The sequence below is a fragment of the Myodes glareolus genome, chromosome 5 (assembly GCF_982192425.1).
Source record: "Myodes glareolus chromosome 5, mMyoGla1.1, whole genome shotgun sequence".
Classification (NCBI taxonomy): Eukaryota; Metazoa; Chordata; class Mammalia; order Rodentia; family Cricetidae; genus Myodes; species Myodes glareolus.
In genome coordinates, this window is record NC_142030.1 from 60,669,420 (window position 1) to 60,695,012 (window position 25,593).

Here is a 25,593-nt window from a genome sequence, read left to right on the forward strand (position 1 = left end):
ACTGCAGGCAGAGAGGTTACAGTTTGCCTACATGGTAGGATACCGTAACTCAAAGGGCCAAGATTAAACCTCAGGCAGTCTGTCTCCGGAGCCCTCACTCATAATTTCTTTACAAACATTCTGCCCTTTTCTACCCTTGCCCTATGTGCTACAAAGAAATGAAGTCTCATGTGGGTACCTCTTTGCCAGTTAATGAAAATATTCATGCTCTCTCTTTAAAAGACCACATGTGTTGCAGTTACCAGCAGTGAAGGAGGCTTTGGCCATCCTCAAAGAGAGCCACAGTGTCTGCTCGATAAAAGCCATAATTTTCCTGACCTGCACTGGGCTGGCCCCCTCAAAGAAAATGCAGGCAGACACTTGGCAACTGGGTTCTCCCACACTCTCAGGCGCAGGGCTATGTTAGTGTTGGCAGGGGGGGACGGTTTGCTTCCTCCCTGTTTCATGAACTGTCACATCAACCTCTTTGATCCTCCCAGGGTCTCATGCATGCCAAAATCATTACTCCATATTATTACTCTGTTTCAGATAATTGCCAGAGAAAATGCTAAGGTTGGTAATGGCCAAGGTAGGGAACTCACCCCGTGCACAGTATACCGCGTACATATTACATACTCAGAGAGGCTCCAGAGTGGAGGCTTTGCTTATTTTTGTTGTACCAAAGCCATAAAAAGGAGGGGAAAGAAATGAACAGAAATTGATACATCTGGAACAAGAGCCAGGCATGATTTACTCACATTTTTACCTGACCTGAAATTGCTTATTTAGAAAAAAGAAACATTATAAAGTCTCAGGAAAATGTCATGAATCAGAGCCAGCGTGATTTCACATGGGGGCTCTATAAACTGCTGATTTTTTTTTTAAGGCAAAGAAACTGCCCAGGAAAACCAGATGAGCCAAGGTAGCCCTGCCACCATGACCATCACTATAGCAACAGTTTCACAGCTGGCTACTTTTGATGGTTCAGTACAGAAGCCCCAGACACTGAAGGCTGCACAGGAAGGAAACCTGCTGGTTCAAGAGTGTTGTCCTTTCTACCAATGGGGGAGGGGTCACCTGTCTGGGAAAGCAACAGACAAAAGACAACAGACTTTCACTTATATTGGGTCACTCCAAAAATTGCTTTTGCTAACTACATACTACACTTCTGAAATAGACAGCTAGGAAAGTCAGAGAAGACAGAGGAAAAAAAAAAAGTTGATTAAAGCCTTACACCCTACTGTAATGATTCTCTTACTGCATGTGTTCATGGCTCTTTGCAAATAATATGTAAAGTTTTGAAGCAATTAGATAATAAGTGCTATTCTTATAGCTTCCAGCTGGAGCTGTCTTTAGAAACCATCATTTTTTAAAATTAACTAAACTCTAGACTTTGTTTGATTTTCATTATTTTAATAGCCTTATTCTGTTCCAGAATCCAACTCAGGGTAGCACATTGCATTTGGCTGTTACATTTTTCTAGTTTGTTTTGTCTGGTCTGTGGCAGTTTGTCAGCCCCACACCTCCACTTTCCTATGGCACAAAAACGCCCCAGGTAGTGTTGTCTAGGATGCACCAGGCTGAGTTTTTCTGATGTCTTCCTGTAGTTATGTTGGGCTTATAAACTTGGAGAAGTAAGACCACAGAGATGAAACCCCTCCTCGTCCCACCACATTGAAGTCCTTAGTGCCCACAGCTCATCACTAATGAACATAACCTCTGCCTGGTACAAAGTTGCTATTTTTTCTTTACTTACCCTAGTAATTGGGGAACAAGTCAGTGAGCCTGACCCCATTCCCCGGGTGAATATAGAGGGGAGTCAAAATTTTTTTATAATTCTCAAATTTCTGGAATTCCTGAAACACTGGTTTCCTCTCTATGTGCTGTTTTTTTTCCCCAGTCCTTTATTTGTGTTGGTATGTGTTCATATAAACTTTATAGTTTTGCTTATAATAAAATGTTATGATTTATAATGTTAGCAAAATCAGGACAATTTCACGTGTTCCTGTGACATGCTCTGCTGTGCCCATTTATTGATCACTCTCTCCCTTTTGATTCACAAGATGCTGTGTGTCTTCCACTGTAGTCTATCAGTCTTGGCCCAAGATGTGTCTTTTAATATTCATGAGTATCTTTATAATGGAATGGCACTGAGGAAGCCATACATTCTACTTTCTCTATTTTCAAACAAGGAAGCTGAGATGACTGACTATTGTATCTGATACTTAGTGACTGGCATTCAAGATGTAGGATCCAGTTTGAACTTGGTTCCAACAGTCGTTTCTACACTTCAGTATATGACCTACAGAGCAAAGCCATTCATGTGTCTCTACTGTCCCAGCTAGCTTATGTGCTCTTCCAAAGTATGAATTTTATTTCCTGTTCTTGTGAAGCCTATATTGTGCTTCCTATGGGACTGGGCACCAAGCAGACGATAAACGCTTGGATCAGCTCCTTTATTTGGCCCCACTCTGCCCTACCCAGGTAGACTTCATAGCACCTCCGTTGGTGTGGCAGCTTCCAGGGTAAGTTAGGGCCGCTGGCTTCTTCTAACTGTCCTATTCATAGCAACAGGGTCAAGTGTGTGTTTAGTGCCTCCCTAATCTCCGGATAACATCTCAGAGCAAAGTTTAACTCACAGCAATGAAACCTTCTCTCTTTTCCTGTTTCCTTCGAATAATGAACACTTTTCTGTGGAAAACTTAGCAAATATTGCTACATCTTACACCCAGAAGACAGAAGCCTTTGGATGTAGTCCCCACCCTACTTTCTTGTTTTCTAAATGTATCTCCATTTTCTATGGTGATTACATTTTGCCTCAATCCCATCAACATATCCTTTTTTAAAATTTTTGCTTATTTATTTATTTATTTAGCCAGTATTGTTGAATCTGACTTCTCTACAATAGTGATCAACTAGATACCATGTCTTAGACTTATCTTTCTATTCTCTTCTGTCCTGTTGGCTAATTTTATTGAAATAAACATAAGCGAGGTTCGTTCTCATTCCTAGATGCAATAAAAGAGACGTTGTCTGTGCTTTCTTCATGGCGTTTGCCCTTATAACTCAAAAGAAAAAGAATTTCTACTCTAGCTTTTATTTTCTGTGAACTTGCAGACTTCTCCTACTTGGATTTCCAACTCTTAAAAAGACTTTAGTCATTTAACTTGTCTGGTTCCTGGTAGTAAATATCACACTGAAAGTGTTAATTTAATAAAGTGATCTTAAGCGAAGCCATGTAACCCTGTGGGGGACATTAAGGGAGCTAAACGTAGTTGACAAAGCATCCAGGCTCCAGCTGAAGTAGAGAGGCGGATGGAGAGAGGAGTGTCTGCAGAACCAAGAAAGAACTGGAGTCGCCTGTGAGAAGTAAATTAACCTGTTAGTCTATGGGTCCGCAGAGAGCATGGAGAAGGCTTTCCCTTATTTCTCAATCCCTTTGCCCTTTGCATACCACTAATCTCTCCCATTGACTGGTGTGACCCTAGAACAAAGGGAATGAAACCCAGGGAGTTTAGTTTATTGAGGTCCATCTTCCACACAAGCGCAAAGCAAGGCAGAGAAGGGAAAGACATGGATCCACTGAGAGGTAACGAAGATGGCTGCTGACAGTTTCTCTGTGGAGCTCTATCCTGAAAGCACATCAGACATCATCATCAGAGCAGCCGGGACCAGCTGTAAGGGACAGACAAGGTCACACTAGTTGATGCTCTCTTGTGGAAGGAGAGAGTCAGGAGGATCGTTAGATTTCCACCTGAGATTTCAGCCGGTCCTTGCTGAGCCTTCTTGTGAGCCATAACTGATGCTGCCCATAATGCATGCTGCCTTGGGAAGATCGAGAGAAGACAGAAAAAGTGGACAGAGGAATCTACCTATGCAGCTACGAGCAAGTCTTCATTTCTGCATGGATGAAAGTTTTCAGTGATATGGTTATTTTGGGGACACTGTACACCCGTAAATAACCTGTACCTACACTAATCCCAAGAGACTCACTAACTCACCAAGCTAGATCTGGGTGAGTCCTTAGTTTGGTTTCCCCAACTAGGGTGAATGGACACTTGTTTATGTTTCCCCAGGAAAAGTTCACCTAATAGTTACTACGCTTACAAAACTTTTGGGAAGTATTTTATGTTATTTTTCTAAAGTTTTTTAATCCCTTTGAAATCCATATGCCATTTCCTACTCTCTTTCACCAGTTCCTTTAAAAGGAGATAGAAAACCTTCCTGCTTGTGTTTTAAGCTCTTCTGAATGCAAAGAGGTGGGGCAAAGACAACTGATCCTCCTGTTCCAAGGGCTCAGCAACCAGCATTCCTTTTTGTTTCTGCCATGCCCCCGCTTCTTACATCCTTGCAATCTTCTTCTTTGATTTATTGTTTCTCTGGGGAACAATATCCATCCCTAGAGCTTTTGTTTTCACATAATTCAAAATTTCAAATCATCATTGCAAATCCAGATTATTGGCAAAGGGTTCAACGCCCCCCAAACACAGTCCTCAATCTTTTTACACTTACCCAACCTCTTCTCTTACATTTCCTGTCCTCTGCCTACCATGAGGGGAGCCAGGTCGGGGTTTTGCTCGGTTTGGGGATGCTATGATCTGTTTTGCTCAGGTATGTATCACAAGTGACTGTCCTGATATCTGGCACATAAGAGACAGTCGATAAATATTTATTGAGTAATGACTGAAGAGTTTCCAGTGGAGTCAGATGACTCTCCTCTCCAAATGTGTGACCTTCCTTAGTTCTGTCATTCTTGCATAATCGCTCCCGTCTGTAATCCAATGTTCTTCTGAGACTCATCTTCCATCATCTTCTCTGAGCGACCTTTATCCGCCTCTACACAAAGCCTGCAAAGTGCTTTGATGAATTCAAGCAGATAAACATAGAGCTAGAAACCAAATGTATGCCTTAGTCCTTCTCAGTTTTTAGAGCTGTATATTACCAATGCATCCCAATGTTCTCTTTTCAAGAAAGAGCATGTTGCCTCTTCGGTTCTATAGATCTAGTGTATTGTCAGAGGGTATAATTGAATGGTCTATGCCAGGTGACCTCAGTGGGATACACCACTACTTGAATTCTGAAATCTACACGACCTGCCGTTAGTTAACTCATTTATACTCACGAAGCCACATGAATCTACCTCCACATTCTCATGGAAACTGATTTCTGTAGACAACAAAACATCAAGAATAAGTTCAGGGGTCTAAGGTAAGTTTCTACTTAATGTGTAAGTATTAAAAGTCTACATGGAGACAATTGAAGTTTATTTGTAACAATTCAGCTGGACCTGGTTTTGACCCAATTTACCATACCCATGTGTTAAACATCAGCAGCCACAGCCAGGTTGGCTTCAGCAACGCTGGTCTGGCTGCCTCCTCTATCCCTCCCCTGACATATTGTGAGGACCCTGCTTCTGCTTCTCTCTTTATGATCTGGCCTTGGTTTCTGACGCACCCTAGGAAACTGTAAAGAGTAGAACACACATGTAGCTTACAGACCCTCTCTATGCAAATTAATTCCCCTGACACAGACTATTACAGCCTCCCATTTCCTTCAGCTGGCAACAGGATAGAACTTGAGAGAACTGCAGCATCCTCCGAATCTTTATAAATTTACAATTGGGAAAACCGGATTAATGCAGATGATGGGATTTAAATGGTGGTTTGTTGTTTGCCAAAACAATCTGCTTCTTCCCCTTGACATGCAGCTATTGTTTTCCAGCCTCTATTAAACCCATGCTATGCGACTTACTTTGATCAGAGGATTCTAAACAGAAGTGAGGTGCATTATCGCAATGCTTCTTGTCCCATAAAAATCTATGCTTCTAGATCCATAATTTTTCCCTAGCGTGAATTAATGCAGATGAACAGTGGGGTGGTTTGAATGAAAATGGCCCCGTAGTTGGACTTTTTCACTGGGACTGTGGTTCCTGAATAAACAACACAGAGACTTATTAATTGTGAAGCTCGACCATTAGCTTAGGCTTGTTTCTAACTATTCTATAACTTAAGCTAACCCATGTCTTTTCAGCTGCCTCCTTTTTATGTAGCTTACTTACCTTTACTTTGTACTGCTCATCCTGCTTCCTCTGCATTTGGCTGGTGACTCAGCCTTTCTTTTTCCTAGAGCTCTCTCTGTCCTGAAGTCCCTGTTATACTTTCTGCCTACTTATTGACTGTCTAGCTTTTACTAAACCAATCACAGTGACACATCTTTACACATTATAAAAAATATTCCAAAACACTTCCTTTTTTCTACCTACATGTGTAACCAGTCTTTCTCTGTCCCGCTTGCCAGTTCCCAAATAACCACAAAGAAACTTATTAATTATGAAAGCTCGGCCTTAGCTTAGGTTTTATTTTTAACTAGCTTTTATAATCTAAATTAACCCATATTTTTTGAAAGTAATTTTATTAAATTATAAAAGTTTCCATTTCCGCCCCTCCTCCCACCACTCTCCCACTCCCCAACTCCCTCTCCTCCTCCCTCTCCATCCCTAAGAGCAGTCAGGGTTTCCTGCCCTGTGGGAAGTTCAAGTTCCTCCCCCCTCCCTCCAGGTCCAGGAAGGTGAGTGTCCAGACAGACTGGATCCGCAAAATCCAGTATATGCAGAGGAAACAAGTCCCAGTGTCATTGTCAATGGCTTTTCAGAAAGACTCCGGGCCAGCCACATTCAGAGAATCCGGCCTCATTCAGAGAATCTGGTTGGATCGCGTCCTCGTTCAGTCCCAGTCCAACTGGCCTTGGTAAACTCTCATTAGATCCGTCCCCTTGTATCAGTGGGTGATCGCATCCCTCGCAGTCCTGATTTTCTTTTTCATTTTCTTCCTCCTTCTGCTCCTCATTTGGACCTTGGGGGGCTCAGTCCGGTGCTCCAATGTGGGTCTCCGTCTGTATCGCCATCCATCCTCGGATGAAGGTTCCCTCTGGTCTTGCCTTCTTTGCTCACGTTCTCTTTCCTTCTGCTTCTCGTTTGGACCTAGGGAGTTAAGTCCAGTGTTCCGATGTGGGTCTCTGTCTCTATCTCCATCCATCGCCAGATGAAGGTTCTATGGTGATAAGCAAAATATTCATCATTATGGTTATGGGCCAAGGCCGTTTGAGGCACCCTCTCCTCTGTCCAGAGAACAATCTGGGGATCTCATATTTTTAAATCTACATTCTTCCACGTGCTTGCTGCCTCATCTCCATTATGCCCATCTCGGCTATTCCCCATTTGGCTGGCAACTCTACTTTCTTTTTCCCAGCTTCCTCTCTGCCTGGAAATGATGTCTAGCTATTGTCTATTCAGCTTTTTATTAAACCAATCAGAGCGACACACATTCACAGTGTATGAAAAAGATTATCCCACAAGAGGTCCTATAGGCCCATAGGGAATGGCACTATTAAGAGATTTGGCTTTGTTAGAGTAGGTATGGTCGATTGGGGGAAATGTCACTGGAGGGTAGGCTCTGAGATTTCAGAAGCTCAAGTCCGGCCTAGTGGTTCACTGTTTCTTCCTGATGCCCTCAGATCTGGATGTAGAACTCTCAGATACTTCTCCAGCACCCTGTCCGTCTGTGTGACACCAGACTTCCTGCTAAGATGTAACGGACTGAATCTCTGAACTGTAATTCTGCCCCAATTAATATATGTTCCTTTAGAAGAGTTGCCATGGTCATGTTGTCTCTTTACAGCAATAGACACCCTAACTAAGAAGCATAGTAACTTGAAGTTACAAATTTCTACCACTTCAGATGTTGTAGCAATTTATGGGTTTAAAGAAAATGCTGTTTAAAAAAAAGGGTGGCATAGATGGTGGGAAGTGATGCCACTGAGTGGTATAAAGGTCTTAGTGGTCTGTACTGGCTGACGAAGTTGGAGAGATTGACCATGCTAACTTCCTCCTGAAAGCAAGATATGGTAACGAAGTGCAATCTGGGTTTTCCTTGGCTTTCTGTAGACCTTGTCACGCATAGCCTGTGATGTAGACAGGGTAATTCAACAACAGAAACACACAAGCAAAAGCCCAACTTGTCTCCACTAGTCACAGTGTTTTGTTTAGTTGTGAAAAGCCTCTAACTCTTTGTTGTCTTGCTGTGTCAAATATTTTCCTTCCAGGAAAAAAAAAATTGTTCTTCATTTGTGTAAGTCAGTCCTTTCTGAGAAGGCTATTTTAGCCAGCACTACCTAAAAATTAATATATTTTTGCTGATGCTTCATAACTTCAATTATGCTACTGTTATGAATTGTAATGTAAATATCTGTTTTTGATGTTCTTAGGTGATCACAGTGAACGGGCTTGTTGACCCTCTAGGTGACAGTTTCTGTCCTTTAGTCAGCTCCCAAATAAACACACTGAGGCTTATATTAATCATAAATGATTCACCAATAGCTCAGGCTCTTACTAGGTAACTGTTACATTTTAAATTAACCCATATTTCTTATCTACGTTTTGCCATGTGGCTTGGCACCTTTTTTCAGTATGGCATGCCCATCTTGCTTCCCTGTGTCTGCTGGCGACTCCTCTGATCCCGTCCTTCTTCTTTTCAGCATTCTCCTAGTCTGGCTCTCTTTCCTCATCTCTTCTTGCCCAGCTATTGCCCAGAGAGCTTCTTTATTAAACCAACCACGGTGATATATATCCGCACGGTGTAAAGGAATATTCCACAGAGCCCAAGGGTTGTAACCCATAGGCTGAGAACTACTGTATTGGTCTCACCAACACGACTACACAAACAGAAGTTAAACAAGGACAACAACAGAAATAATAAGGTTGACAGGGGAGAGCCCAATCAGGCCTCAAGTTTATACAGAGAACTACAGGTAGCTAAAGTATGCTGAGAGCACGAGAAATATCATTTCCAGGTAAAACTACACCAATTAGTTATCCAATACCAACTGGTCAGCCCTGAAAGCACATCCACAAGTAACATTGTATAGACTAAGCAGACTGTATTTATATATTTAGAAAAATATGTATATGTATGTATATATATATATATACATATATGTATATAACAGTGATTAATGTAAAAGAGGCCATTGATTTGAAAGAGAGCAAGAGGGATGTATGGGAGGGTTTGAAGAAAAAAAAAAGGGAAGGGAGAAATGGTGAAATTATAGTCTTGAAAAGTAAAATAAATAGTTTTTTTTTTTTTAAATAAAGTAATTTGAGATGAAGTCAACTGAAGCCAGTACCATCTAGGAGGTAAGATGTAAAAATTAAGATACACTATTGGCCAAGAGTTTTAATCTTGCCTTCTGAGAAAGTAACATTGTGTAATTATGTCAAGCAGATTGGGGTGTAGAATCCTGGCTTATATTCCTTCTGGTGTCAGAATCAAGCCCAAATCACTTGACAGAGCTACTAACCACGGTTTTCGTGGGAACAGTCCCCACAGGTGCTGTACGCAGCATGGCCAAGAGAACGTGGTGGTCACTTTCTGGAGGATCAGCAGAATTTCTCTGTGCAAGGCTTTCTTTATGGCCAGATAACTCAGTGATTAGACTTGAGAAACCTGAAAGGAAAGAAGGGCAAAGCGTGACTGTCTGAGGAGGTTTTCCGCAAGTCAGTCCAGAGCCCTCATGGCGTAGTGTCGTCTTTTCAAGTCCTGGCACAATGTTTTTTATAGAGCTTTACGGTAAGAAACAGAAAACTAAAGAGGAGAAAGAAAACTGATACAAGATCACAAAGTATGGTGTGACATTCTGTGTTTGCTCTTCATCATTAAGTAATATAATCAATAAAAGAAATTCCAGGGTCTTACATATAAGGATATAATTCAAAGTATTTACTTAGCCTTGGAGGATTGATCTCATTGCTCACAATAGCAACCAGAGTTTCTATAAAAAAGTATGCAATATGATACCATAAAGGTTATATTTTGAGTCAAACGTAGTTGCTTCTTGGGTGATCCATAATTAGTGACCAAATAGAATTTGAATATTGTTAGTGTTTTGATGTATTTATAACACAATTTATCGTGGCACTGACTTTGACCAGTTAATAAGCTGTGCAATTTTCTTTTGCTTATTCCTTTCAGGAATGCTGTTGGGGTACACATTACCTTCATTACTAAATTAAATTTTTATTTAATACTCTGTAATACACTTGGAGCTGACTCCTCTTTTTGAGCGGGTGAGATAGGGTTTCCCTGTGTAACAGCTCTGGCTGTCCTGGAACTTGTTCTGTAGACCAGGCTGGTCTCAGACTCATAGAGATCCACCTGCCTCTGTGTCCCAAGTGCTGGGATTAAAGGTCTGAGCCACCACTGCCCAGCCTGGCATTTCTTAACTTGTGCATCTGTGGGGTCAACTTAGATTCAGATTCAGTAACTGATAAGTGCTCTAGAAACATGTTATGTTGTAAACTGAAAGGTCTGGAAATCCTTTTCACAACAGGAAATGAAGTAGCTTGTCTGCGTCTGCTTGACCTTACGAAATATAAACACACTCAGAAACAATAAGGCAAGGATGTTCCACACTTTTTCTTTATTTTTAGCATTAACACAAAATGGATTTCATGCAAACTTTACTACTTTTTCACTGTAAAATATTTTAAATGTTGAATTAAACAATTTTAATGAGGTTTAATAACTTTCATACTGCATATTCTGTGATGGCATCCCTTAGAAAAGTTCTGGACAAAATACAGAAAATCTTTACTTAAAGTTGTAGCAAGAAGTAGGCAATCCTCAGGTTCCATAAACAAAGAAGAGATGATAATGAGAGGGGAAAGGAAAATGGTGGGTATTACCTGTAGTTATGGACGTGTCTTTCATTCAGCTAAAGATATACTTGCTCTTGGCCATGAACAAACAAATGACAATGAGGTTGTATCTGGGAAGCTGGGAATTAGCACAAAGACCTAGAGATCCAACAATACCTTAGAGGGTTGCATCTCTAATTAAAGGGTAGAGAGGAAGAAAGTCTAAGCTAAGAGGCCAACAAGTTTAAAATTAATGTAGGCCTCTGTGTGTTTCTTTGGGACTGAATGACTGCAGGACCCAGAGGGACAGAAACCACTGTCAACAGGTATCTGTCATTAGTATTAGTTGTCCATCGAAACTTGGTTGCAAGATGAAGAGGAAGCAAGATGGATCTTGAGTCCTCCCTGCTGCCAGTTTTCATAACCTCAGATTCCTACTCCAGCTGCTGGGGGAAGAAAGGGCATCAAAGCGCCATCCTGTTCTGAACCTTACAAACCACAAGACCAAGCTGCCAGGCACAGTGTGTCCATTGCTGCACAACGCTGCATGGCACTCATGGATATAACCACAGGTTCTATTATTAGACTTGAGGTCTACTTCACAGGAAGAAAGGTGAACAAAAGATACCACAAATAGCTGTCTTATAAACAGAGCCTATAAAATTGGAGTCCACTTATAAAAATAAGATTATCTTACCTCACACACAAAAGTAAATTCAGACACATACAAGTTTTTAGTGAAAATATGACTTTGAAAAGAGTTTCCAAAGTAAAACATAAAATTGCAATGATTAATATTTTGATAATATTGAAATAAAAACAGAGGGAAAGTTGGTGAGATGGCTCAGCAGGTAAAGGTGCTTACTGACAAGCTGATGACCTGAGTTTGATTTTGGGGGGCCCACATCATGGAAGGAGAGAACTTACCATTGCAAGTTGTTCTCTGACTTCCAGTGTGCATTGTGGCATATGTGTGTACACACATTAAAAAAGGTAAATAAATGTAATTAATATAACAACTTTTAACCAGAGGATAGAGTTCAGTAGTGGTGTATTTGTCTCACATGCTTAAGGCCTTGGGTCCAATGACCAGCATTTCAAATAAACAAACAAATAAAAACCAAATATTAAAAAGTAAAATGTAGGAGTTGGAGAGGGGTCAGCAGCTAAAATCATTGGTTTCTCTTCCAGAGGACCCAGGTTCAATTTTTAGCACCCGCATTGCATTTTACAATAATCTGCTATATCCATCCCAAGGGACCTGGTGCCCTCTTTTGGACTCTACAGGCATGCACACATGTGATACACAAACATACATGTATGCAAATGCATGTTAATAAAATTGATGCTAAATAAAATCTTAAATTTAAAAAATTAAGTGTAATATATAAATAAAAGTCATTTATGAAATAAGAAACCAATCTTACCCATGACATAAAGGCAACAAAATCTCAATGTCTTAAGGCAATAAAAGTTTGTTACTTGGACATGTTGTATGTCCACAGTGATTCCCCAGATGATCTGACTCACACTGTCAGCTCAGAGGCACAGGGTAATGGAGCACCCACTTGCCCATCCTCATCAAGACTCATGCCTGAGAAAAGAACATTTATTCTGACAGCTAAATCTTCTGTTGTAGAGGCATCTTAGGTCACTGCTACTCACAGTTCATCAACAGAACTGGAACAATGGCTTTTCTTTACTGCAAGGAACTGAGAAATTCAGTCATTCATGTGCCCTAAGGGAAAAAGAAAACTGGGTATCAATAAAAGCAGGACCACTGGATACCACACTGAAAAACTATTTGTATGCAGAATATATATGTGACAAATGTATATTTAAAAGACAAACAAATTAAAAAGATGAGAAAGATACAAACTAATCCATTAAAAGAATCCCAAATGATTATTAAATGTGAAGAATAAAAAGTCCCAAAGTCACTGGAATTGGAGGAATTCCAGTTACAGATTAGCAGGTAATATCTAGTGTACAAGAGAATGTCAAAAAAAAAATCAATGAAATTACACTCCATAACTGTGGCCTTTACTTTGGTACAACTGCTTTTGGTGACAACTGAAATGTTGATGAAAGGAGAAATGCCAAAACTCATTAAGTGTGCTTCTTGAACCTGTCCTTGAAAAGTTCTTATGCATAACCCAAGACAAAGAGCTGAAGGATGATTTTTTAGCTCAGTTTGCCTTGTCAATATAGGGAACACAGCTTACTTATTCTGACTATGGAAATGTGAGCTATTGCATAATGAAGTGATAAATTGTAGATTAAGTACAACATACATAAAACTCCCATTTTGTAATGAAAACTCAAGAATACACTATAGACATTTACATGGAATGGTTTTATTGCTGCAGAGTTTTACAGCTTGGGGAGATGTACAGGAATATCTGTAATTCATGCATACATGCTAACCTGAAAGGAAAGGTGTTACATGAAAAATAAATTACCTTTAGGAAAGAGGTGATAAAGGAGCGAATTTCATAATAATTTGAATGGGTTTACCTCTTAAAAGAAAAATTTAAAGAAAGCATGACACTGCTGGCATCTATTTTGAGATATTGTATATAGATGAAGACAGTATTTTCTGAACACAGACCGTCTTGCCATCCTAAAGTCCACATTGAATCAATGTCTCTTGACTCCTCTTAACACAGTTTTACCAATCCTGGTAGGACTGACTTCCTAGACTCATGTTGTCTCAGGAAGATATGGGTAGCTGTTTTATTTAGTTTCTCTGCTCCCACAACACTCAGACTTGTCCCATCTGCCCAGGTGTCTTATAACCTCATGACCTAGGCTGTGAGAGGCTCTTTCATTTCTTGTTTAAAAGTCTTCTCAGATAGAGAGTATGCCCTAGTGGTGAGACTATGGGCATGGTTGTCTGCTCATGTCACTTAAACAGGTATATTAGATTCTTTTTCTCTAAATAAAGTAAAATAATTAGAAAAATAAACAAACAAATACACAACTAACCTGGTAATTGGGGTAATTGAATGAGATAAGATATAGAATGAAATCTTGGCATTATAGAAATCTGAAATAATTCTCTCTCTATCTTCTCAGATAGCTTTTTTTAAAAATATTAATCCTCGCTTGTAAGATGTAGTAGGGCATATAAAATTATTATGTCAGCTGGTATGAAGAAGAGTTATAGAGCCAACACACAAAAAAGTCAATAAAAATACACAGTAACTTTACACTTGTTTACCCTTGCTAGGCATCTAGCAGTTTTCTCTTTGTCTTTCTGGATCTTGTATTTGGAATATTTCTCATGTATGAAGGCAGCTACCACATTTTGTTAGTCATTTACCAGGTTATGAACACCTGAGTTGTTTCTATCCTTTGGCTGTTATGAGTCATGCTGTTATGTATATTCATGCATATGGTTTTGCATATACTTTATTTCCATCTATTTTAGGAGCATATTTAAAACCAAAATTACAGAATCAGATTGTGACTTCTTTTATCATGAACACTGTTCTCCAAAGTGTCGCTCCATTTAATTTCCCTGCCACCAGTCTTGGGAGGGTTCTAATATCCCTTCCGCTGCCACCAGTGTCCATTGTCATTACTACGACTATTATCTCAGTGGGTTGGAAGTGGGATTTCATTGCGTCTTTACAATATTGTAGAATTAATTTTTAGGGATCTTTGTACTCCGAGGGTAAGTGAGCTTCCTAATGTTGGCTGCTAGGCAAACAAGATTTCATGGGTGCACAGTCAAGACTACGGCAGAGGGCCCTTTGCTAGTAAAGGACTCACAAAGGAGAGCAATGCTCTGGAGTCACTGCATTAACATTCTCAACAATCTTATCTCAGAATTTGTTTTGAAGTTTTCAGTGTGAAAGCAAAAAGTGTTGCATAGGCTTAGAGCCTTGGTTCCTACCAAGTTCACTGTCCCGACTCCTTCTCAGCTGACCGCTCTTGCCTTCTGAACTACAGCCCCGCTTCTCTTCTCATTCTTTAACTCAGGTGCCCTCTGCTGCAGGCAAAGGTTGCTCCACATTTGATTTGGAATGTATTAGAAACAAATGCAGGAATCTATACTACTTTCAGAAAGACAAGGAAGTGATTAGGGGTGCTGTGTATAGTCAATGCCTTTCAGAGGGCTATATATCAGAACAGTATCCTCTGAATGTCTCTCCTTCACTCCACTCCAAGTTCTGAGCAATTTGGAGGTTTACATATCTTTAGAAAAAGCCTGTCTATTACAGATTGGGGTGGTAAGACTATGGGAAAGGAAGGCGTTTGAATTAGTTTCTCAAACACTAACCTCCATCTCAGGATCAATTCTTTAATCCAGTGGCTGATGGGGGGAGGATATAATAAGCCCAAGCACTTCTTGTTTATCTATATACTTTGATTGTCTTTAGTTTTTTTTATTAAAAAAATAAATTTTTTTCTATTTTTCAAGAGTGTGTGTGTATGTATGTATGTGTGTGTGTGTGTGTATATATATATGTATATATATATATATATATATATATATATATATATATATATATATATATATATATATGCCTGCAGAGAACATGAGCGTGGATCAGATCTCCTGGAGTTACAGAAGTTTGTGAAACCAGCAATGTACGAGCTGGGAACTGAACTCTGGTCCATGAAAGAGCAGGTGTGCAAAAATTAGCAATAAAAATTTGAAACAGAATAAATTTTAGTTTTTTATTGCTGATGTTTTTGTAAAAACACTCTTTCCACCTGATAAATATAGGCACCCTGATTTTTTTAGTCCCGATAATATTGTGTGGGTCATAGAGAGGAAGGTATTGATCCATTTGTCCCTTGCAACTGCTCAGAACCATGTACAGACTTTAATGTTCTTTGGTTAGAAATGTCTTATGATTTTTAAACAAATTTAGTGCACCTTCAAAGGTCAGAAAAAACAAAGGTGCTATTACAAATAAACGAAAGAATTATCATCATGAACTTTTCATTTATCTTCTATTATATAATGACAGTTTTAAATGACAATTTAAATCAGAACATTTAAGTCTTATGAGAAAACCACCAACTTCTTAATTCATATCTAGTTACTTATTCTTGGAGTGTGCCTCAATGTTGCCAGTAAAAATAAACACAAACATGCAATTCAGGATGCATTTTCAACACAATAACTAAGCTCTACAACAAAATAAAAAATGGCTCACATTATTTTTTAATTTAATTATTTTATTAAACTGTTTCTCTCTCTTTAATGGTTAAAAAAACTGAATGCTCATCTTTAAAGTACAGAATAAGTTGAAAGTACCTATCTTTAACATTTCCATTGGAGATTCTAGCCAAAGCAATTAGATGAGCAAAACTAAAATATAAACAGATTAAAAAGAAGGACATACAAATACCTCTATTTGCAAATAATGTAATTTATATTTAGATAGTCCTAAGGAATGCACTAAAAACCTAAAAGAACTAACAAACAATTTGACAAACCTGGAAGATACAAAATTAATATAAACAAAAGAAAAATTAATTTCTATAGAGTAGTAATAAACAAACTGAAAATGAAATTAAGAAAATTGCATTTAGAATATCTTGAAAAATAACTGAGTGTTCAAGTTTAGCAAAATAAAAAGGTAAGACTTCATTGCACACTGATAGGATCCTGTTTCATACTAGTCTGCTTGCTCTTACTTGGATCCGACATCCCTGTGATGGTAATGACATGGTCTTCAGATCTTTCTACATGTTCATCAGTTTAGAAGAAGCTCCCAACTCCTGATGGATTTAGTTTGCGCGTCTAAAGAGGGCCTTGGAGGACCAGCCTCAGTGCCTCCTCTGGGTTCAGAGAGAATGCTACAGCAAGGGGAAGACTAAGAGAAATCCGAGGACAAATGAATAAACTTTCTCACATGTGCTTTTTCAAGAAAGTCTCTTTAACCTTTTGCTTTTATTCTAATATCCTGTCCTACTTCTACTTTCTAGTGCCTTCTCCTAATTTATTCTTCCTCTATTCTAAAAGCTCTTCTCCTTCAGGAGCCTTGATGTGATGAAGAAATTACAAGAGTTGAAACACAGCCTGCTACTACTCAGAGAGGATGAAGAGGTGAGTGACCAGTCACCTGGCAGGACACCCCACTTTCTGGGTCTTCCATACCCAGATAAAACTCCAGCCACCCCCCCCACCTACCTCGGTTTCTTTAACCAGCCAATAGGAGAGTTTTCTGCAGGTAGTCTGCTCTAATATCCCCATTTCATCCATTGGACCCTGTAAGCTACAAGTCCCATCCTGCCCCCAAACTCACCTATTCCCCTGTAACCTCAGGGGAACTTTGATACACAGCCTGTTACTACACAGAGAGGACCAAAAGGTGAGTGACCAGCTACCTAGCAGGACAACCCATTCTCTAGGCCCTCCATCCTGGGGCAAAACCCTGGGTCCCTCCCATACTGGCCTGGGTTTCTATAGCCAGCCAGCAGGTAAGTTTCTTGTAGGTAGGCTGCTCCAAAACCTCTATCACATCCCTCAGATTCCTGAAAGTTCCAAGCCCCTAAACCCTCCATCACTTTTCCCACAACCTCAGAGACACATTGAACACAAGCTACAACTACACAGAGAGGACCAAGAGAGAAGACCAGAAAAGGAACTATGAAGTACAAGCTGAGACTGCACAGAGTGGACCAAGAGAGCAGACCAAGAGTACAGGCCAAGAGAGAGGGCCAAGAGAGGCCTTAGTGGTTCCCTGAGACACAGACAGTGACAGTACAGAGCAGACCAGGAATAATTCCCAGGACACAGACAGCTAGTTCAAGAATTGGAACATGACACAAAGACACAACTGGCATCAGATGAAGGAAAAGATGATAGGCACCAATGCAAGAATTCATCCAACAATCTAAAGAGCAACATGGAAACATCAGAATGCAGTGGTTACACAACAGGAAGATTTGATTATCCTAAATCAGAAGAAGCAGAAGAAAACAATTTTAAACATAACTTTATGAAGATGATGGAGACCTTTAAAGAGGAAATGAAAAACTTCCATAAAAATGGATGAAAAGACAAACAAAAAATTGGAAGAAATTAATAAATTTTTCAAAGAAATCAAGGAAAAAACAATTACACAGGTGAAGCAAATAGTTCAAGATGTGAAGACTGAAATAGAGGCAATAAAGAAAACCCAAACTGAGGGAATTCTGGAAATGGAAAATCTGGGTAAATGAATGGGAACTATAGAGGCAAGCATTATCAACAGTATACAAAAGCTGTAAGAGAGAATCTAAAGTTTTGAAGATATTATAGAGGAAATAGATTCATTGGTCAAAGAAAACATTAAATCCAACAAACCCAAAACATCCAGGAAATCTGTGGCACCATGAAAAGACCAAACCTACCCAAAATAATCACACAGAAACTGTATTAATTAAATCACTGCTTGGCCCATTAGCTCTAACTTTTTATTATCTAACTCTTACATCTTAATTTAACCCATTTCTATTAATCTGTATATTGCCACATGGCAGTGGCTTACTGGGTAAAATTCCCAGTGTCTGTCTCCGATGACTCCATGGTATCTCTCTGACTCCACCCTTCTTCCTCCCAGCATTCAGCATAGCTTTCCCAGCCTACCTAAGTTCTGCCTTGCTATAGGTTCAAAGCAGTTTCTTTATTCATTAATGGTAATCACAGCACACAGAGGGGACTCCCACATCATAGACCTATCAGAATTACATCCAACTTCTCAGTGGAAACCATGAAAGCCAGAAGGTCCTGGGAAGATGTGCTGCATACACTCAGAGATCATGGATACAAGCACAGACTACTATTCTCATCAAATCTTTCAATCACTGTTGATGGAGAACAAAAGATATTCCATGACAAAATCAGACTTAAGCAATGTCTATCCACAAATCAAGCCCTACAGAAAGTCCTCGAAGGAAAACTCCAACCCAAGGAAGCGAACTGCATCCACAAAAACACAAGCAACAGATAACCTCACACCAAGAAAACCCAAAGAGGGGAAACACATACACATTACCACAGAAAAATAAGAGGAGTTAACAATCATTGATCATTAGTATCTCTTAATATCAATGGATTTAATTCACCTATAAAAGGACACAGGCTATGAGAATGGGTACAAAAGCAGGATCCAGCCTTCTGCTGTATACAAAAAAATATACCTCATCCTCAAAGACAGATATTACCTCAAAGTAAAGGGTTTGAAAAGTATTTTCCCAATCAAATGAACCTAAAAAACAAGCAGGTGTAGCTATCATAATATCTAACAAAATAGACTTCAAACTAAAACCAATCAAAAGAGACAGAGAAGGACACTTTATACTCATAACAGGAACAATTCATCAAGATGAAATCTCAGTCCTGAACATCTATGCCCCAAATACAAAATGGTCCAGTTATATAAAAGAAACACTGCAAAAGCTTAAATCACACATCAAACCCCACACACTAATTGGAGGAGACTTCGACACCCCACTCTCCCACATGGACAGGTCAACCAGACAAAACCTTAACAGAGAAATAAGAGAATTCACAGATGTCATGTCAAATGGACTTATCAGACATCTACAGAAATTCTACCCAAATGTAGCAAGGAAGCTGCTTGTTGGTTCCCTGCTTCCCAGCTAGCTTAGACTCAAAATATTCACACAAAACTATAAAACACTGCTTGGACCTTTAACTCTAACTTCTTATTGGTTAATTCATATATCTTAATTTAATCCATTTCTAGTAATCTGAGCTTTACCATGAGGTAGTGGCCTACCAGCAAAGTTCCAGCATGTCTATCTCTGGTGGTGGCTCCATGTTGTCTCTCTGACTCTGCCCTTCTTTCTCCCAGCATTCAGTTTAGTCTTCCCCAACTACCTAAGTTCAGGCCAAGGCAGTTTCTTTATTCATTAATCAATAAAAGCAACACATAGACAGAATGACCTCCCAAATCATCCTCTTTTCTGTTTAAACAAAAAGGAAGGCTTTAACTTCAACATAGTAAAATTACATATAACAAAATAGTTATCAAGCAAGAATTACAATATTTATATCTACTTTATCTTTTATCATAACTAAGGAAAACTATATCTGTTCTTCAACTCCATCAAAGACTCCAGAAGGGTATAATATTACTTAAGTAAGCAGGAAATATTTGTAAGGAACTTCCAAAACTCTAGAGTTGACAGATCAAAGACCTCAACATAAAGTCAGCCACACTGAACCTCATAGAAGAGAAAGTAGAAAGAACACTTGAACACATTGGCACAGGAGACCACTTTCTAAATATAAACCCAGTAGCACAGACACTGAGAGAAACAATTAATAAATGGAACTTCCTGAAATTGAAAAGATTCTGTAAAGCAAAGGGCACAGTCAACAAGACCAAACAGCAACCTACAGAATGGGAAAAGATCTTTACCAGACCCATATCAAACAGAGGGCTGATCTCCAAAATATACAGAGAACTCAAGAAATTAGTCATCAAAAGAACAAATAATCCAATAAAAAATGGAGTACAGATCTAAACAGAGAACTCTCAATAGAGGAATCTAAAATGGTTGAAAGATACTTAAGGAAATGCTCAACATCTTTTGTCATCAGAAAAATGCAAATCAAAACAACTCTGAGATTCCATCTTACACCTATAAGAAAGGCCAAGACCAAAAACACCGATGACAACTTATACTGGAGAGGTTGTGGAGTTAAGGGAACATTTCTGCATTGCTGGTGAGAGTGTAAGCTGGTACAACCCCTTTGGATATGAGTATGGCGGTTTCTCAGAAAATTAGGAAACAACCTTCCTCAAGACCCAGTAATACCACTTTTGGGTGTATATCCAAAGGATGCTCAATCATACCATAAGGACATGTGCTCAACTATGTTCACAACAGCATTGTTTGTCATAGCCAGAACCTGGAAACAACCTAAATGCCCCTTGACTGAAGAATGGATAAGAAAAATGTGATATATTTACATAATGGAGTGCTACACAGCAGAAAAAAATAATGACATCTTAAAATTTGCAGGCAAATGAATGGAGCTAGAAAACATCATATTGAGGGAGATAACCTGTAGTGCCTGTGCTACGTGACAGTTCCTGAGTCAGGCAAGGGGCTGGAGATTAAAGCACACAAGAGACATGGGTCATTTATAAAGAGAGAATGCAGAATACCATTTATTCATGCTTAGAGAAAGCCTTATACACCTAACTGCTGCACAGTGGAAATTTCCCAGGCAGGTGGGAAATTACCAGGCTCAAGACAGAGCAAACAACTTCCCTGTAGCTAACGAGCAGTGTGGTTAGAGCAAGCACAGGAACAAACAATATATTTTATCAAAAACTGCAACAAGATGTTTTGCCAGAAACTACAAGCTATCCTCATTATGAACGCTGGGAGAAGGGGTAGATCTGTGGACCCTACAGTAACCCAGACCCAGAAAGACAAATATCTCATTACTCACTCATAAGTGCTTTTTAAATATAAATCAAAGAAAACCAGCCTACAAATCAAAACCCAGAGAACCTAGACAACAATGAGGACCCTAAGGGAGACATACATGGATCTCATCTACATGGGAAGTAGCAAAAGAGAAGATCTCCTGAGTAAATTGGGAGCATGGGGACCATGGGAGAAGGTTGAAGGGGAGGGGAAAAGAAGGGAGAAAAGCAGGAAAAATATAGAGCTCAATAAAAATCAATAACTAAAGAACTCAAGAAATTAGACATCAAAATCCAAATAACCCAATTAAAAAATAGTGGTAGAGAACTAAACAGAGAATTCTCAACAGAAGAATCTCAAATGGCCAAAAAACACTTAAGGACATGTTCAACATCCTTAGCCATCAGGGAAATGCAAATCAAAACAACTCTTACACCAGTCAGAATAGCTAAGATCAAAAATACCAGCTTATGTTGGAGAGGATGTGTAATAAGGGGATCACGCCTCCATTGCTGGTGGAAATGCAAACTTGGACAGCCACTTTGGAAAATCAGCATGATGATTTCTCAGAAATTTGGGAATCAACCTACCTCAGGACCCAGCAATACCACTCTTGGGCATATACCGAAAAGATGCTCAATCATACTACAAAGACTATGTTCATAGCAGCATTATTTGTAATAGCCAGAACCTGGAAACAACCAAAATGCTCCTGGACTGAAGAATAGATAAAGAAAACGTGGCACAGTTGTACATTAGAGCACTACTTAGTGGCAAAAAAACAATGACATCTTGAAATTTGCATGTAAATGGATGGATCTAGAAAAAACCATCCTGAGTGAGGTAACCCAGACCCAGAAAGATGAACATGGTATGTATTCACTCATAATAGGATACCAGCTGTAAAACAAAGAATATTGAGCCTTATGGTTCATGATCATAGAGAAGCTAAGTAACAATGTGAACCCTAAGAACAACATTCATAGATCCACCTGGAAAAGTGAAATAGACAAAATCATCTGACACAATTGCGAGCATGGGGATGGGGGGAGTAGGGAGGGTAGAAGCAGAAGATGAGGGGAGAAGGAGAAGAGGGAAGAGACCTTGAGGGACTGGGATAGTTGAGATGGAGGAAGAATAGAGATGGAGAGCAAGGAAAGCGATATCTTGATTGAGGGAGCCATTTGGGGCTCACAAGAAACCTGGCAGTAGAGAAATTCCCAGGAATCTACAAGGATGACCACAGCTAAGACCCTCAGCAATAAAGGGGAGGGTGGCTGAACTGGCCTTGCCTTGTAGTTAGAGTAATGAATATCTTAAATATCACCATAGAACCTTCATCCAGCAACTGATGGAAACAGAGGCAGAGACCTGCATTGGAGCACTGAACTGAGTTTCCAAAGACCAGTTGAAGAAAGGGGGAGGGAGAATATGAGCAAAGAGGTCCAGACCATGATGGGGACACCCACTGAAACAGTTTACCTGAGCTAATGGGAGATCACCAACTCCAGCTGGACAGGGAAGGAAATAGCATAGGTCCAAACCAGTCCCTCTGAATGTGGGTGACAGTTGCATGGCACCAGGATTTATCCCTACTGCTTGTACTGGTTTTTTGGGAACCTGTTCTCTTTGAATGGATACCTTGCTCAGCCTATATATAGTAGGGAGATCCTTGGACCTTTCCCAGAGCAATGTGCCTTACCCTCTCTGAGGAGTGGATGGGGGATGAGGCGGGAGGAGGGAGGGGTTGTAGGGGATGGGACAAGGGGAGGGAGTGGAAACTGGGACTGGCTTGTAAAACGAAAAAAGACTATTTTCTTTTAAAAAAAATAATAAAAAAGTGGAAAAAAAAGATACCACCAAGTGTTACAGTCCAGTTTCTGTTGCCTGCAAGATGTAGGACTTTCAAGCTACTTCTCCTGCACCATGTGTGCCACTGTATCGTCATGCTCCCCACCATGATGCTAATGGACAGAACCTCTAAAACCATGAGCAAGTCCCAGTTAAATGCTTTCTCTTGTAAGAGTTGCCATGGTCATGGTAACTTTTCACAGCAATAAAACACTGACTAAGACAAAAAAAAAAGAAGGAAAAAAGAAACTACAAGACTTTCTCATTGGTCAAGAGCACATTTCTAGGGCAAGTGATAGGGAGTTGAGCCATTGCCATGGCTACTACACAAGGGACCAAAGTTCCAGAAGTGAGATCACGACCAAAGGGCAGGAGTACAGTGAAAAAGGCTGTGAGACATAGGTCTTTTGTTAACAAACTTGCAAGTAAGAAATTGACATGCTTTCTTTAGTAACCTTGGTTGGACAACTGTGGCTCTGACCTTAGGCATAGCTGTAAGGTTTCAAACTTATGATCTATTTATAAAAAGTCTTTAGTTTAGTTTGAACTTGCTCTGACGTAAAAGTGAGCTGATTGTGTGCAGTTTGTGTTAGACTGGGGAGAAATGATTATTTTTTATATTAATCAGAGTAAAAAGGAACAAAACAGGTTTTTAAGTGTCTAAAGTCCTCGTAGGACAGTTATAAAGCATGTCCCACTATATATTCCATATAGCAAAACTATATAGCTAAATAAAAAGTCACCACCCATAGATATATGTGCCCAGCAGATGTAATATTTTCATGAGATAAATATACAAGCAGTGGGAAGATATCAAAGCTATTTTTAGGGAAGAAATGAATCCTTAGGGAAGAAATTAAGTGACTCATGAGAGAAATTATAGACAAGAGGACCTGGTTTTCACAGCCAGTCACTCCACAACCTTTCCAGGTGGGGCTTCCTATCAGAGAATCACTCATCTGGTAAGTTGGCCTGTTGAACTTGTTATCACCTGCTGTGTCTCTCATGGCCCCTGACCCTGGTCAATAAAAGATCAGTCAAATCTTTGGGAACAGTTACTTGTGTAGCAATAACAGATCCACAAAGACAGAAATGTGAACCAAAACTCTGTGCATAGAAATAATACCCAGAATCACCCTGCAATTCATAACTGTCTGCCATTTTGATGGGCTCCTTGCTCCTTGTCCAAGAGTCAGGAAAAAACTTACAGGATGATTTCGTAAATGTGAGCCACAAATAAAGAGTTATGTATTAAATAAAACTAGTTAAAATAAATATTTGATATGGTTGATTTGGGTAGAAACAACAAAAATTTCAGAGCCAGATAAAGATATTAAATAGTCTACTGCTTATCAAATACACATACCATTGTTTTACATACCTTCATTTGATTTACAAAATAATAAAAGAAAAGGTCCATGGGATGCTCATTTCTCTGTTTGATTCTCCGTAGCAACACTGGATCCATACTCTATGTATCTTCTTTCAAGCCAATAAGGAAATTGAATTTACCATGATTTTAAAAACTTTAATTTTGTAGTAGACAAAGTTATCATCAAAATCTTTATAAATAGAGCTTCAATTAGCACAATCTTGCCAAAATGAATTTGAATAGATAATTGTTTAGTATCCCTGAAACTACTGAAATAAAAGGAAGACCCCTCCAAGCTACTCCTAGAGCTAATATTTCACACTTTCCAAATTCTGTAGCCCTTGACCTTATGCCTTGAAACATGAGAATGTCATGCATTCATTTCTTTATGCTATGCAATGCTAGTCTAGTCAATTCTTACTTTCTCATTAAAAACTGTAGCAATTAAATAATTTTTAGTAATTATCACACTGCTCAAATTTTACACTAGAGTAAATCTGTTGTAAGTTAATATGTTTTCTTTAATGGTGTTTTCTTTTCTTTTTTGTGCATGTGAGAATTTATCCAAAGGTAAAATAAAGTGACTGTGTTGAATACCAACTGTATTTATACAATGTAAGTGTATCTAGCTAAACTGAAGGGCTTCTTCCTTCCTCTACACGCCTGTTGACATTGGCTTGCCTTTACTTGGACCTACGACCCACAGAAGCATGAGCCCAGCTGCCAAGGTCAGGCCCCAGGTATTTAGACCCTAAACTGCCACTCACAGAGCCCAAGACTTGTGAAGACTAAGACAGTCAAGCCTTCAGTCAGCAAGAGAGCAAGGAGTCTGCTTAGCTGAATAAAGACCACAGAGTCAGTTCACTGCAAAGGATGGGAGCTAGGGGTTTGTAAGATTGTGTGGCTCACTAGAATGTTCCCACTCTAAAGCGCTCACTAGCTTGGACAAGACATTAGGATTCCTTTCACAAAATGATAACAGCTGGGGGAAAACAGTTTGATGGATGCATCCCTGAAATCCCAGAGCTCGGGAGAAAGAGACAAGAGCATCAGGAGTTCAAGACCTGCCTCAGATACAAAGTGAATTCCAGGCAAGTCCAGGCTCCAGAAAACCCTGCTTTAAAATAAAAGGCCAGGCATTATAAATGGCATATATCTGAAATGCAGTCCCATTCTGGGAAACAGAGGCAGGAGAATTGCTAAGAATCAGAGGACAAGCCAAGTGCACTTCAAACAAAAGATGAACAAGCAGGGGGCGGGCACAGGAGACCACCATCACTTACTT

The 25,593-nt window shown here is 39.5% G+C and overlaps 1 long non-coding RNA gene across 2 annotated transcripts in view; it reads left to right on the top strand.

Moving 5' to 3' along the window:
* The window catches only part of LOC125391582 (uncharacterized), a 72,606-nt gene extending 49,809 nt beyond the window's left edge, over nucleotides 1–22,797 (top strand). Inside the window, exons 3-4 of one of the 2 annotated variants that reach the window (XR_015737893.1) lie at nucleotides 16,656–16,739; nucleotides 17,218–22,797. This is a non-coding gene — a long non-coding RNA (uncharacterized LOC125391582). The remainder of the gene's footprint in view (nucleotides 1–16,655; nucleotides 16,740–17,217) is intronic. The other variant, XR_015737894.1, reaches the window with a different exon arrangement.
* Nucleotides 22,798–25,593: the final 2,796 nt, after the last annotated feature.